Source organism: Macaca mulatta, chromosome 5 (genome assembly GCF_049350105.2).
Source record: "Macaca mulatta isolate MMU2019108-1 chromosome 5, T2T-MMU8v2.0, whole genome shotgun sequence".
NCBI lineage: Eukaryota > Metazoa > Chordata > Mammalia > Primates > Cercopithecidae > Macaca > Macaca mulatta.
The window spans coordinates 64,022,600-64,038,505 of NC_133410.1; the positions used below are offsets into that span (position 1 = coordinate 64,022,600).

Genomic DNA, 15,906 nt, shown 5'->3' on the forward strand with positions numbered 1-15,906 from the left:
GCTCATTGAAGGCTTAAGAAAAAGGCTGATTGCTGACAGCAGCCCTTACTGTAAGGGAAGCTGGCTTTGCAAGAGACACAGACGTGGGCGTGGAAGAGGCCAGACTGGACGGGGATTTGAGAGTCAACTGAGACTAGAAAGAGATTAATGTGCCGGTGCAAAAGGAAAGGACACTGTAAAGACAAATGTCCAGAGAATGATAACAAGGAGAATGGTCAGGGCCATGGTATGGGAAGGCCACCAGCAGGGGGCTACTGCACCCAGGACAATCCAGACACCCATCTGATTGGACTGGCAGGGAAGAGGGATATGAGGACTAGGACTGACCCAGCTCCATCTTTTTGGGCCTCCAGGAGGCTATGGTCACATTGGAAGTAGGGGGCAGTTGATGGACTTTATGATAGATACCAGAGCTGAGCACTCAGTAATGACCCAACTTATAGGGCTACTATCCAAGAACTGTGCAACTATTGTAGGAGTCACTGGAGTCTCAGAAAAGGGGCCTTTCTGTCAGTCAAAGGGGTGTGTTATAGAAGGACTAGAAGTCCAACATGAATTCCTATACCTGCCAAATTATGCAGTTCCTTTGCTTGGAAGAGAGCTACTTCAAAACCTGTAGGCAGAGAGTACCTTTGGGCCGCAAGGGAATGTAACTTTAAACCTAGCGCGGCCAGAGGCTGTGGTGTTAACCCTTACTGCCCTGCAAGCTGAGGAATGGAGGCTATATGCAGAAAAGACTCCGGAACCAGGGGTAAATGAAACGCACATGTTACTTACTAAAATTCCCAGAGTTTGGGCTGAAAGTAACCTGCCTGGACTGGCAGTAAATCAGGCACCAATTGTAGTGGAGTTAAAACCAGGAGCAACTCTGGTTTGGGTCCGTCAGTACCCACTACTCCCCGAGGCCATACGAGGAATCCACAAACACTTAGAGCGGCTTCATAAGCATGGAATCACAGTCAAATGCTAGTCACCATGGAACACCCCTCTCTTGCCAGTGTGGAAGCCATCTGGTGCCTATAGGCTAGTGCAGGATTTGTGTGCAGTAAACCAAGCTACAGTGACCATCTACCCAGTGGTGCCAAACCCATATACTTTAATGGGACATATTCCAGCAAGTGCCACTTGGTTTACAGTCTTAGATTTAAAGGATGCATTTTTCTGTCTCCAGTTGGCACCGATTTGTCAGCCTATTTTTGCTTTTCAGTGGGGTGAATCACAGTACACTTGGACAAGACTCCCACGGGATTTAAGAAGTCTCCCACAATATTTGAAGACGCACTGGCCTCAGACCTTAAAGCATACACCCCACCAAGCAGTGACTGTGTCTTGCTCCAGTACATTGATGATCTCCTTCTAGCAGCCCCAACTGAAGAGGACTGCTTCCAGGGGATCCAGCACCTCCCCCACCTGTTACGGAAGGCAGGATATAAAGTGTCAGGGAATAAGGCTCAAATCTGCTCTGAAAGTGTCCAGTGTTTAGGCTTCTCTATAAGCCAAGGGAAAAGATGGCTCGGTAGCCAATGGAAGCAGGCTTTTTGTGCACTTCCTACTCCAACCACCCGGTGACAAATAAGAGGATTCCCAGGGGCAGCAGGATTCCGCTGCATCTGGATCCCAAATTTCTCACTCGTGGCTAAGCCATTATATGAAGCCAAAAAGTGGGGAAAAAAGGAGTCCCACCTCTGGGAGGCACAGCAGGAAAAGACCTTTAATGAAATCAAAGGAGTCTTGACGCCTTGACTCAGGCCCCAGCTTTAGAACTGCCACATCTTACTAAGCCTTTATCTATATCTATATCTATATCTATATCTATATCTATATCTATATCTATATATCTGTCTGTCTGTCTGTCTGTCTATCTATATCTCCATGAGTGAAAAGGAATGGCTGCAGGGGTCCTAACTCAAGTCATAGGGTCAAGGTACTGCCCGGTGGCACACTTATCCAGGCAATTAGATTCTGTGGCACTTGGATGGCTTCCTTGTTTTAAGGCACTAGCTGCCACTGCTCTTCTGGCACAGGAAGCTAATAAACTGACTTTGAGACAGCAAATGACAATCCAGGTACCGCACACAGGTGTAACTTTGATGGACCAAAGGGGGCACCATTGGTTATCAAATCTGAGAATGACTTGATACCAAGGGCTCTTATGTGAAAATGCCTGAATAACTTTAGAGACTGTGAATACCCTAAACCTAAATCCAGCTACCTTGCTCCCCAATGAGTCAGTGCGAGGAAGCGCCCTTCATTGCTGTGTGGATGTGGTAGACGAAGTGTTCTCAAGCCAGAGTGATTTGACAGATCTGACCCTCAGGGACCCGGACACTGAATATTTTACTAATGAGAGCAACTTCATTCCTGGAGGGCTGGGGGGGGGTGGTCCGCTGAGAGGGGTATGCAGTACTGACTTTGGACTCAGTAGTAGAGGCACAGCCTTTGCCTACAGGAACTTCCGCTCAGAAAGCAGAGCTAATAGCTCTGATAAGGGCTCTCTGGCTAGCAAAAGACCAAAAGGCAAATATTTACACAGACTCTAAATATGCTTTTGCCACTTTGCATGTTCATGGGGCTATTCACAAAGAAAGAGGACTTTCAACTGCTGGAGGAAAAGTTAAAGGAAGAAATTCTACAGTTCTTGGACAATGTATGGGCCACAAAGCAGGTGGCAGTGATGCACTGTAGGTGGTACCAGAGGGCAGGAACATCAGAGGCTAAAGGAAACAGAAAGGCAGACAAAGAGGCAAAGCGGGCTGCAATGATGACTCCACCTTCTAAAGAGGAAGCCTTAACTATGTCTCTCCTCCCAGAGATTCCCCTCCCAGAGACCCTAAGCTCCACTCCAAATGAAAGAGCTTGGTTTGCCCAGGAAAATGGAAGTTACATGGAAGGACGATGGTGAAAATTCTCTGATGGGAGACAAGCTGTACCTGAAATAGTGGCCCAGATAACGACCATCTGGGCTGTATGGTAAGGGATATACTAAACCTGAGTTATGAGCCTGGCATAGCCTGCTTAACTGCCTTCGTCTTGCTTCTGTACACTTGTTTTCGTGTCACTTAGGAGTAGGTATATAAGCAAAACCTTGTCTTTGTTCGGGGCCCAGTCTTTGGACATTGAGTCTGCTGCGTCTGAGTGCACTCAATAAAGATTCTCCTGCTTTACCCCGAGGTCTCTCTTGCCCTTTTGATTTTTCCACAACAACAGCATCAAAGCAACTCCTGTATTTCCTCATACCACATCACAATTCCACGAGGAATTATGGATATACTCAGCATGGCCTTTCAGGGCTATTTTATTGTAGAAAGTAAAATAAACGTTATCCTCTGCTCTACATTAATTTTGCAGGACCTTTTTTTCACTTTTTCCTTTATTTGTGCAATACACATTCTTCTGAGCATCTCCCATGTACAGCAGTTCTCTACGGCAGATACAATGGTGGGGGGAAAGCTAAATCAGAAATGGATTCCACATTCAAATAACTTAGGGTCTAGAAAGAAGACAAACAATGTAATTAAGTCACCACAAAACAAGATGGGGATGAATAAAAGTGATTGTAGACAGTAAACACCATAACAAAGTAGTGAAAACCTTACAGTACAGAGCCTAGAGTAATTCTTGACTCCTTTTTTGTTCTTTTTCTATAGACAGGGTCCAGGTTGGCTTGGTCACAATTCACTGTAACCTGAAACTTTTGTGCTGAAATGATCTTCCCACCTCAGCCTCTCAGTCTCCCAAGTAGCCATCACACTCGGCTAATGTTTTAGTATTTTGTGTAGAGACGGGGTCTTGCTATGTTGCCCAGGCTGGTCTAGAACTCCTGGACTCAAGCTATCCTCCTGCCTTGGATTCCCAAAGTGCTGAGATTACACGTGTGAGCCACCAATGGCTGCTTTGTTTACTATTCCTGCAAACTAGGCAAATAGTTTAACTTAGAGCCTCAGTATCTTTACCTGTGAAATGGTAATAATAGTACATACCTTAAAGTTGGTGTTGAATTGAATGAATAAGTTACCCTGATCTGTTTCATTGTCTGCCAACAACAGAATTGTTGAGGGAATTAGTTATATTACATTAATTACATAAGATCTAATTGATATTAGTTTAATAAAAAGTAATGTATAAATGTTTGTTCTTTTCCACTGCTATAGCTAGATTAATATTGATCCAGAGCATAGAAAGACCATTTTTTTGCTTTTCCAAGTTATTCAATCTGGATAGTTCACAAGTGAACAACTATACATAATTAACAATAGCTTAACGATTACAACTATATAGTTCTGATATATCAGTTATAATATCTGTTGATTTAATTATTGAACCTCAATGTAATGGTTATGAGCTTTTAATATTTCTTTCCCATTTACCCCCAAAGCTTTAAATTATATTTCTTTTATATGACAGGAAATAGGAAATGGAAACTAAGAGATTAGAATTAAAACATGTTTACTGTCATAGCTTTAATATATCCATGGTTACATTGTTTAATACACACTTGAAAGTAGCCAGGGACAGTTGGGTAGCCTGAGGTTCCCATGCTAGGAATGAGAGCATCCTGCTGAGACTTGGAGGTTAGGGACACACAAATGAAAGTATATGTCAGGATGGAATGATCTAGGTATGATGGCCATGGATCTTCACTTATAGAGAAACTGTCTTCTGTATTAACTGACAGGAGAAAAGTGAAGAAAAGCAAAGAATATTCAAATGACAGATAATTTGGCTACATAAGGGACAAATAGTCCTAACTTCAAATCTAACCCTTTCATATCTATGTCTTAATGTTGCTCCATGTTGTTTTATGCCAATCAAATTTGATAATATGAATTAAGAATTTTTATAAGGTATAGTGTATGGAAAAATAATACAGCCTTATTCTTAGGTATCAACAGACTATCAAACAAACAAACAGTAATCATAAGATATGAAATTGGGTTATTTGTTACAGTGATGAACTGCTGAACATTGTGTGAAAAATGTGGGATAGTTTTGCATTAATTTTAAGTTTTTATAAATTATGTAAACATTGAGATTTATAAAAGTTAAACTGTTTTAAGTGGTGATATTATGTTGAAATTTTCTAGCAATAAATGGGTGTTTTGTTCAACTCTTCATTTGTTTCTTGTTTCTGCTCTTGTGATTCATTAAAGCGTATAATTTAGTAATCAAAGAACATTCATTTTACTTAAATTTGTATAATGTTAGACTGGTGATCATTAAAAAGTCAGGAAACAACAGATGCTGGAGAGGATGTGGAGAAATAGGAACACTTTCACGCTATTGGTGGGAGTGTAAATTAGTTCAACCACTGTGGAAGACAGTGTGGTGATTCCTCAAGGATCTACAACTAGAAATTGCATTTGACACAGCAATCCCATTACTGGGTGTACACCGAGAGGATTATAAACCATTCTACCAGAAAGGCATGTGCACATGTATGTTTACTGTGACACTTCTCACAACAGCAAAGACTTGGAATGAACCCAAATGCCCATCGATGATAGACTGGATAAAGAAAATGTGGCACATATACATCATGGGATACTATACAGACATAAAAAAGCATGAGTACATGTCCTTTGCAGGGACATGGATGAAGCTGGAAACCATCATTCTCAGCAAACTAACACAAGAACAGAAAACCAAATACCACATGTTCTCACTCATAATTGGGAGCTGAACATTGAGAACACATGGACACAGGGAGAGGAACATTGCACTGGGACTGGTTGGTGGCAGAGGGGTGGTGGGGGAGGGATAGCATGAGAAATACCTAATGTAGATAATGGATTGATGGGTGCAGCAAACCACTATGGCACACGTATACCTAGGTAACAAAACCTGTATGTTTTGCACATGTACCCCAGAATTTAAAGTATAATAATAATTTTTTTAAAAGTTCAGTAAAAAGCAAAAAAAAGAAGAAGAAGAAAGAAAAAAAAACTGAACTGATCATTTTATACATTTCTCATATTATTTTAGACAAGTAAAATATGGCTCAGCATTATGAGATATGTATCTCAGGGTCACACTGCTGGTTTGTGGAAGAACTGGACCCAAATGCCTCTTTTCAGGCTCTCAATCTGATGCCTAGAAGAGCCCCAGAAATTAACAGCATTCCAACTATTAAAATATTTTAGTTTTTACATATTTGAAAAGGAGTTAATGAAACCTGTCCTATATCAAGGATCTGTTGAATGTAAAAATATCACTTCTTAGGAGAATAATGAATTGACTATTATCACTTTAGTATTCACTTTTTTATGGTTAATACACATAATATCTTTAGGTACAATATCTGCTTATTTTAACACATTAATGGATATGTGTGTCAATAGTTTTGTTCAGGTTAACATAGACTAACCTTGACTATTATCAACATGTGGCATGTTGCATTGTTCCCAGGGTCTTATAATTATCCTCCAGAAGACATTATATTTCAAGGGACATGTTCAGAGAAGTAAACAAAGAAGAGGCCTAAGGGAAACAATAACCTTCTTTCAACATTCCCTAAGCTTTCAACAACTAAATTTTTTTCACATATTAAGTTATATACCACTCAAGGGCACTATCATTTTAATAAATTTTTGGCTCTGATTCTTTTTTAGAGAATATTCATTAAAGGCTCTCAGGAATTTAAAGGTAAGTTTAATTTGACTACATTTCTTCCATACATACTTTGGTTGTGAGTCTTTTAGGAATAATCATGCTAATCTAGAATATTGAACTCATATACAAAATTTAAATCGGATTCAGGAAATATTAAAACATGTTGATTTGATTTTTCCACTTCAAAGTGTGCTCCATAATCACCATATATTGACAAATCACATATTTCAGAAGTTACAAAGAACTGTATATAAATCAAATTAAAATGTATTTCATAATGGTTTTCACACATGAAACAAGGTTCAAAATGTGTAATTTATCCCATCAGAAGTGATTGCAAATTAAATTTTACATTTTATATAATCAGGTAAAATATGTGAGTACTAAGGGCAAACAAATATTATTAGAACAAATTAGCAGTGTGATTCAGCTTTTCTGTTATTTCATCTGTTCTTTAGTATAAACCTCACATATGAGTATACACTCTCATATATTTATAATGTACTTCATTGTATGAGATACTGAGCCAAATATGATACTGTTTTCCTATTTTTTCAATCTAGAATACTCTTCTGTATCTTCATTTAAGCAAACTTCATGGTCAAAAGTCTTTATTGTAGCTTTGCCAACCACCTCACCATAGTTTGACACTTCTCTTACGTAATCTTGTATTTTTTTGTCTTTTCAATGTTTATGAGACAGTATAGAATAGTGATTAAGATTGCAGGCTTTGGAGTCAAACTATCTGGGTTCCAATCCAATCTATTCTGCCACTTTTTGACAGAGTAGCCTTAAAATTGGATTATAAAACTAAACTTAGTAGATTTTTAAATGAAGATTAAAAACATAATATATGCACTGTTGTGTTTGTTTTGAATAATCATTTAGAATATCATAATTTCATTTTGAGTGGGACTATGTCTATTTTTTTTTTTATTTGGTCTTGAGATCTCTCTCAGGAGAATGGCTATAAATTTTTGCTGTGCCCTGTTGGGGCTCCAGAGTATTTGGATGTGGATATTTACAATGTGCTTTTCACAGGATATTTCTTTATTCTGGTGGACAATCTAATGCTTAAGGATCTGACCTGAGACCATGTGTCTCTCTCATAGGAAATTTGTTTATACTGGCAGACAACCCTGTGGCTCTTATCTATTCAATGTCAAGTTTATTCCTACCAAGATAACCATTATCTGTGAGAGCTCTGACTAGAAAAGAAGTCAGACTTGGATGTATCAGTCAGATAGACACAGAGGAGGCAACTCAACAAAACACATAAAATAACTGAAGTAGTTTATTACTTACAGATCCAAAGAGAAGAGGGCAATATGTCGCACAGCACCAGAGAGAAGGAGTGAGCTGTCCAGGACACTTGTGCATAGTCTGCAAGTAGGGAGCAAAAGAGAGAGAGAGAGAGAGAGAGAGAGAGAGAGAGAGAGAGAGGGAGTTGTGGCCAAATCCTTTAGTGGAGTTCAGGGATTTACCCAAGCAGGTTTCCCACAGGAAGTTTTAATTGGTGGGTTCATGGCAAGCAAGAGCAAGTTCCATATGCACACTGTGACTGAGAGATGGTCCCTGCAGTGTTTTTGTGCAGTCCATGTAGGGTGTGGACATTAGTAGGGTGAGTAAATAGGTCGTCTCTTGCTGTCCCACAGGGAGGTAGTCACCACACTGAGAGACTGAGAGGGGCCAGAGAATTGGAAACTGTGTCAAGGGTGCCTACTGCTTCTGATACGATAAAGTACGGCTTATATTCAAAATGGACACAGAGGAAACATAAAATTATAAGAATTCACTACACCTACTAATACTTCTCAGCATATCCTAAAGTGGTAACTTGATGATCAAAATTATTATACAATAGTAAACATAAATAACTTAATTCCTGATTGTTTTGCCTAGTGTATTAGAGAAATTCCATTTCATTTCAATATACATTTATTTACCTTAAGTATAGGTCTTGAAATTAGAAAGTCAAATATATGTCCCAATCCTAAGACAAGAAATATAAACTCTAATTGGAGAAAACAGATTAAATAAGTTATAATAACACAGTGGAATATATGAAATAATAGCATCATATTCAAGATATGGAAATGGAGAAAAGAGAATAACTCATTTTGTCTGTGGACCACTGGAAAGACTATTCAGAGGATGTGACTTGTAAAAGACTTTTGAGAAATGAATAGGAGTTTTCTAGATAAACAAAGGAAGAGTCTAAGATTGAAAACGAGACATGCAAGTGCAACAGCGTAGTGTGAGGGGGATGGATTTATGCTTAAATATATATATATATAAAACAATTGTGTGTGTGTGTGTATATATAACAATTATATGTGTGTGTGTGTGTGTATATATATATATATGTGTGTGTGTATATATATATATATATATATATATATATATATATAGCCTTCTTGCTGAAGGCTAAAGCCTAAGTGTGCTAGAGGGAAACAGAGGGAAAGTTAGAGAAGTTTAAATGTAAAATCCGTGGTAAAGATCTTTAAACCTTATCATTTAGATGATGGTGTTGTGATCAGGTTTTAGGAAGATCTCATTGACCTCAATCAATGGGGAAGGGGAGGAACTAAGCTTGAGAATAGGAGGACTAATTTTAAGACCTTTGCCATAGTACTAGATAGATAATAGTAAGGAAATAAATTAAGGCAGGTTATCTTTGGCAATAATAATGATAATATTAAAAATGGCTATCATTTATTATGTTTTATCTATATAGACACTGAACCTATTATCTTATTTCTTCATCACAAGACCTCTATAAAGTAAATTATTACTTCCATTTTACGATTAGGAAATTGAAATCTAGGTTAATGATTTGTCTAGAATCACATTTTTTGGCAGACCTAACATATAACTCTGAATCTAGAGAACATATAGTCTTAACCACGAAGCCAGTTCATGAAGAAAAGTTGCTATTCTGAAAGATACTTAGAAGATAAAACAACTAGATTTGTGAGTTAATTGAATATGCAATATTCTAAAATTATTTCCATATTTCTGAGTTGAGCAATAAGGTAAATATCGTTACAGTAAAATATTAAGTACACAGGAATCTGGGACAAGAACTGGTTCAGTGGAGAGTAAGCCTAATGGGTTAAATTTATGTTATTGAATTTGAAATGCCCAGGGAATTTCCAGAGGAAAACGGGCAAGAGTAGCTGGCTTCATAGGTCTGGAACTCAGGCCATAAAATAAAACTTAAAGATAAATCTACATTCTTGAGGCATCAGCTTATAGATGGTTGTTAAACTATGGGGAAGTGTGCAAAGTAAGATAAAAGAGCCAAGTATGGAGCTCTAAGGAAAAATAACATTTCTGGCCTAAATAAAATAGAAATACTCCTTTGGGAAATTGAGAATGCAGTAACATGGAAATCAAGAGAAGAGAGTTCCAAGGAAAATACATGGTCAAAAATATCAAATACCATATAAAAATAAAGACACATATGGATTTTACTGTTCATACTGTGTTTCAACATTGAAAGGGCACTGGGAGTTTATAAGAAAAATCACATTTCTTTATTTACATTCATCACCTCTTAACCTTTCTCACATTTCCTTACTGGTTAAATCTTATTGTTTCTCTGTTGACAACCTTAAGTAGCCCTTAGAAGCCCAAAATTCACAACTGTCCACAATGAAAACAATTTTTTAGTCACATCCACTAGAAAGCAAATTTTATGTAGGCAAAATCTTTTCTGTCTTACGCCAGAGCAATCGTTGGAACATAGTTGGCACTTACTTAATAGATATTATTAAAGTTATCAATGAATGAATGAGCTACTAACTCCTAAACACGTAGTAAGCTCCCGTCAATATGACCTACTCACTCTACACTGGACATTTTTTCACACTTTTCTTCTCCTTTGTCTTTGTTCATGCATTGCACACTTACATGAAAGATCGTAGTGTCTATGCTCGGTAAATTCCTACCAATCTCTGACACCTGATCTCAAATGCTTATCACAATTCTTCAGGTTTCTCATAGTGTCCCCAATTAGATGCTCTCCTTTGAATTTTTATCATTGTATCATTCTATTTTGTGAGACTTAAATCCATTTAGCTTTGGCATATAAACATTTTTATTTTTAAGAATTGCACATTTGTTGAGATCAGATCTTACAAAAATAAGCAATAATTGTGTATGCATTCCACATGGTAGGTGCTTCAATAACTATTGACCATAATACATAGAAAATTATATTTAAAGCTTTCAATGAAATGAATGTACTGATCAGTGTGTCTTATATATATTTATGCACACTTTAATATGTAATTGCAATATAAATGTACTGTGATATGATCTCTTGAAAAATCATCTGATACATTCGACTATATTTCGTCTGTTGGGTTTAGATTTTTTTAGCATCATAATGTAGATCATAACCAGACTTTCGTTTTGTCTAACCCACGATTTAGAGTTCAAAAATGGTCACAAATTCATAGAAAAATAGATTTGGAAGGGCTCTCAGTCAGAGTATATTTCAATCTCTTATTCTGTAATGAAGAAATTGAGAAGTAAGAGTTTTTTTTCACGTTTCTTTCCCCTTTCTTTAGCTCTTACACAAGGTATTCATTATCTCTCTGAGACTTCACATACCTTAAACTTGTTTCTTTAACCTTATTTTTTTGTCATTAATTTCTTTGCTAGATGCTGCCTCACCCCAATGCACATTTTCTCTCACACTTGTTGTCTGTTATACATAATTTAGATAGAATAATTCATTGGTCCACCTATAATTTAAGGGAGGGAAGTATTGATTAGGCCACCCTTGATTTTATAGTTAAGAAGATCCGTGCAACTAGAGAATTTGTTTAAGTTCCCACTGCAATGAATTGACGTTGTTCCCAGACCAAACTGAGGGTCGGGGTGCTTATTCTTGTGCCCCAATAACGAGATGCAGATAAACTGAGAGAGAAGGGAGCTTTTATTTCTGTAACTGATTACAGGGAGAAGACCTGGAAATTATTGCCAGATTGACTCAAAGTCACAGTTTTTCCAGAGCTTATACACCTTCTAAGCTATATGTCTACAAGTAAGTGCGCATTTATCTCAAGGCGTAAGTGATTAACTTCTTTTAATCTGTAACTAAGATCTGAGTCCTGAGGCCATTCCTTTGCAGTCTCAGTAAATTTACTTAATCTAAATGAGTCCTGGTGCTGGGGTGATTACCCTTGTCCCTTGCTAAATCATGGAGATTCAGGGAGTTCCTTCAGACCCCCAATAAACTTGTTTGTGGAGGCCTGAGGGGTTTCTTCAGACGCCCAATAAAGCTTGTTTAATCTTAAATGGGTCCTGTTAAGAATTCCTTCCTTATCTTGTCATGCTTCAAGGCCCAGGAAAGGCCTAGCCAAAACTCTTGGTGAGCTTTTGTTACATTCCAGCCTTTGTATAAGGGTACTGCCTCTATGAGCTTTTAATATCTAAATTAACCACCCAGTCAGTGCTGAAGCAGGTGTGATGGAGGCCTGTGTTAGCAAGACCTGCCTGACACAATGGCACTGCAATTAAGATACTTTTCTCCTGACTCCAAAGTTCAGTAAATTTATTATATATCTCAGCAAATTTTGCCTGAGGAAATGCTATAAATGTCATTTCACAAATAAAAAGTGCTAGCCTTACGTAATAAATGAACAGTACAAAACCCATAGTATTAAAATCTAATGCTGCTGGATCTAGAGTAACGATAATACTACTAAAATATTTAACTATTGTTTGATTTGATTGATACTACACTTTGGTCAAAGTCTAGTTTCCTCAAAAGGGACAATGAGCAGCGTGTCTTCAGAAGGGAGTTAGTGGATGTTCAGGGGATTCCCCTTTTCTGGAGCATTGCTGAAGAGTGGTTTCAAGTAGAATTGTTTGAGGCCCAACCAGATGATATTCTTATCTCTACCTATCCCAAATCTGGTAAGACATTTTCATTTATTTGTACTCAATGATTTGATAGTGATCCATTTGTATAAAACCACTGATCTACAGATTATTAGTCAGGTCTAACTTGAAATTATTAAACACTTTTTTTAGGAAACCCTGTGGTGGTTGCTGAGAGAGTGTCATCTTAAGTTAGACTAATTTACTTCCTATTCTGAAAGGCTAGCAATTGAATAGAGAATATATCTGAGAGAAAAATTAACGCTGTTTTCTTTTTTTTCTTTTTAAATTCAAATACAAATTATTAAAACTGTATATATATATGTTTTGGATACATTAGAATATGTATATTCCATTATATACACACACATATCAGATGTATTAGAATATATATATTCTATATATTTTGATATTTAAATATTTTGTTTATACATTTAAACAACTGCTGACTTCAGTATATAATCTTAGAAAAACTTAAGATGACTCATTAAGAATAAACAATTTTTATTTCTCCGTGTCTACTATGACAGAATCTTCTGATTTACCCAGTGATAGTTATGCAGAGATATATCACAGATGAGGCTCTTTCTAGCCTTTTGTTCAATTAAATTACTTTAGCCCATAATTAAGCAACTCTTCCATAATTACCAACCCCTCTAAAGTCAACTTTCCTTTATATTCCTATTTAATTTCTTAAAGAAATACATTTCCAATAAATATATTGTGTATTGATTATTTTATATTATGTATACCAAAATTATCAAAAATATCAAAATTATTTTAAAGTAATGTGTCACAAGTCTCAGGAGGAAAGCCCTGAATTTGATGGATGTTAATCCGCGAAAATTATAAACCTGTATGAGAACAAAGAGCTTCTACTAGGAAGTAAACAATGTACAATACAGACTTCAGTACATGTAAAAAACAAACTTGTTTTGACAAAGCATCTTTATTTTCTTACTACTTACCTTGCTTTCTGAGTAGTTCACCAAACCAAATTATTTAAGACCAAAACCACATTTCATTTTATTGTTCAAATAAAATATTGTTTAGAGAAGGGAAGGCAGTTACTGAGAATGTACGTGCCCTTTTGGTTTTGCTATTTTGGGATATATTCAAAAGAAGAAAACCATTACGATAACCTTTGAAAGGTACTATTATACAAATAATTCTTCTATAAGATACTAATTTAAGCTAAACTTTTTCTAATATAATAAAAGCTAAATGACTACAAATAGATTATTTTTTATTTTTATTTTATTTTTCTCTGTGAACTCTGCAGAGAGGTATACACATATTTTAACATTCTCTTGGGTAGGTATTTGTCATTGTTGTTTCCTTTACACATGGGTGTGAACATGTCTTAAAGTTTGAAAATTATTAATATATTAGTGCCTTATTAATATTTTTATAAAAGATACACGTTAACTATCACCTCACATGAGCTAAACCATGTGCTCTTTTTTTTCCCCAAAGTCCACAAACTTTTTCATTACAAAGCATACAAAATAGCTAAGTTGGTATTTCTTTCAATCAGACTTCAAGGGCCACAATTTAAACCTCCCCAATAAGAGATAAAATAAGTTAACATTGTACTTTGAAATTTAGGTCTCTCTTTCCCTCTCTCTCTTTTAACTCATGAATCATTGCTTAAGCCTAAACCAGATTAAGCAGCAAAATGTTCAAGATTGGTACTGATTTGGCTCATCTGTTTTTTAGTACTAAATCTGTCTGTGATAGGATCGGGGAGATTCCTTAGTACAGGTACTCATGATTTGGGGACAAGAAGGAGGAAGAGTTTTGACCACAAGAAAACAACAAAAAGGGGTCTAATGGGCTGTAGTATCTAGATGCAATCCAAATGTGTATCTACATATAGATTATTATTTAAAAATGTTGTCGTGTGCACATCTTAATCAAATGATTAACTATTTAACTTAATATTTTAGTTACTGCCTCCTATTATTTAATTTATCATTATACCTTTGGGAAAGAGGAAGAAAATGGAAACAGTTAAGGAGATACTTATTTCCTATGTCTTATATTTCTTTTTTAGCAGTGCCTCAATAACCTGACTGTTGAATGTACAATTAAGTACACCATAGGTAAGTATGATTTAGATACATTTCTCAAATAACTGGTGAGACACAATATCATAATTGTCAGAGTACCTTGATCCACTCTACTCAATCAGAATCTATTGTCTTTTTTTTTTTTTTTTTGTGAGTGGCATGCTGGTCACTGCATGGAAAATTGCCAAGTTCTTTTTCTTTTCCTTCTTTACCCTTTCACCAAATCTAGAACATTTTTACTTGAAATATAATTCAATTCCAATAAACTTTTTGATATTAATAGGAAATTTACAAATTGATAGACTTTGAAGTTGGCTACTTCCTCCACCCATTTTTAATACTTTAATACATTTTTAACTACCCGTGTTTAATACTTTCTGATTTACCTCCTTTTTGAGTCTTATTTGTATGATATTTTAATCAGATTTTACATGCATACAAAACATATATGTATGTTCAAGATAAATCAGAGCCTGGACAACACAGTGAGGCCCCTTTCTTACAAAAAATTTAAAAATTTACCTGGGAGTGATGGGGCACGACTCTAGCCCCAACTACTTAGAAAGCTGAGATGAGAGAATTGCTTGAGTCCAGGAAGCTGACGCTACAGTGAGCCATGATTCTGCCACTGCACTCCGGTCTGGGCAACAGAGTGAGATCCTACGTCAAAAAACAAAAACAAAAGATAGATAAGGATGGTTCCTAGGAAAGGGGAGAAGATAGAAAGGGAGTGGGAAAAAGAGCACATTTTTGTTTTAGATATTGTTACACAACTTCTCTACATCCACTGATTATCTTAGATACTCTTTTTGACAGAAAAATTTAAAGTTTTGTTAATATTTTCTTTCCTTAGGAACGACCTGGATCAGTGAAATACTGGATTTGATCTTTAACAATGGGGATGCAGAGAAATGTAAACAGGATGCAATATACAAGCGAGTGCCTTTCATGTAACTTATAATTCCTGGACTCACAAATAGTAATTTTTTAAACGTTTCTTTTCACTATAAGAGTAAATTCCCTTATCTTTTTGTGATATCTGGAGGAGTCATGATAGAAAATGACAAGCTTGGACAATTGAATCATAAGCATCTATAATAGGGGAGTCAGAATCTGACTGTGTCAATAATCATATTATACTCTTCCTCCATCCAAGGGTAATATCTTCATAAGAGAAGATTTTAATGTATGTAGCATGTTTTCTTTAAAAGATAGATGGAAGTTTTCAATGTTTAATTATTAGGTGATAATTATATAGACAAACTTCAATGTTTGATTCAATATAGAATCATATATATTACAAGTTATCTCATATTTACAAACTCAAGGA

The 15,906-nt window shown here is 36.3% G+C and overlaps 1 long non-coding RNA gene across 1 annotated transcript; it reads left to right on the forward strand.

Annotated features, from left to right (window-relative positions):
* Positions 1–12,326: 12,326 nt before the first annotated feature.
* LOC144340913 (uncharacterized) lies at positions 12,327–15,550 on the forward strand. Its single transcript, XR_013417458.1, has 3 exons — positions 12,327–12,540; positions 14,561–14,609; positions 15,430–15,550. It is a non-coding gene; the product is annotated as an uncharacterized LOC144340913 (long non-coding RNA).
* Positions 15,551–15,906: the final 356 nt, after the last annotated feature.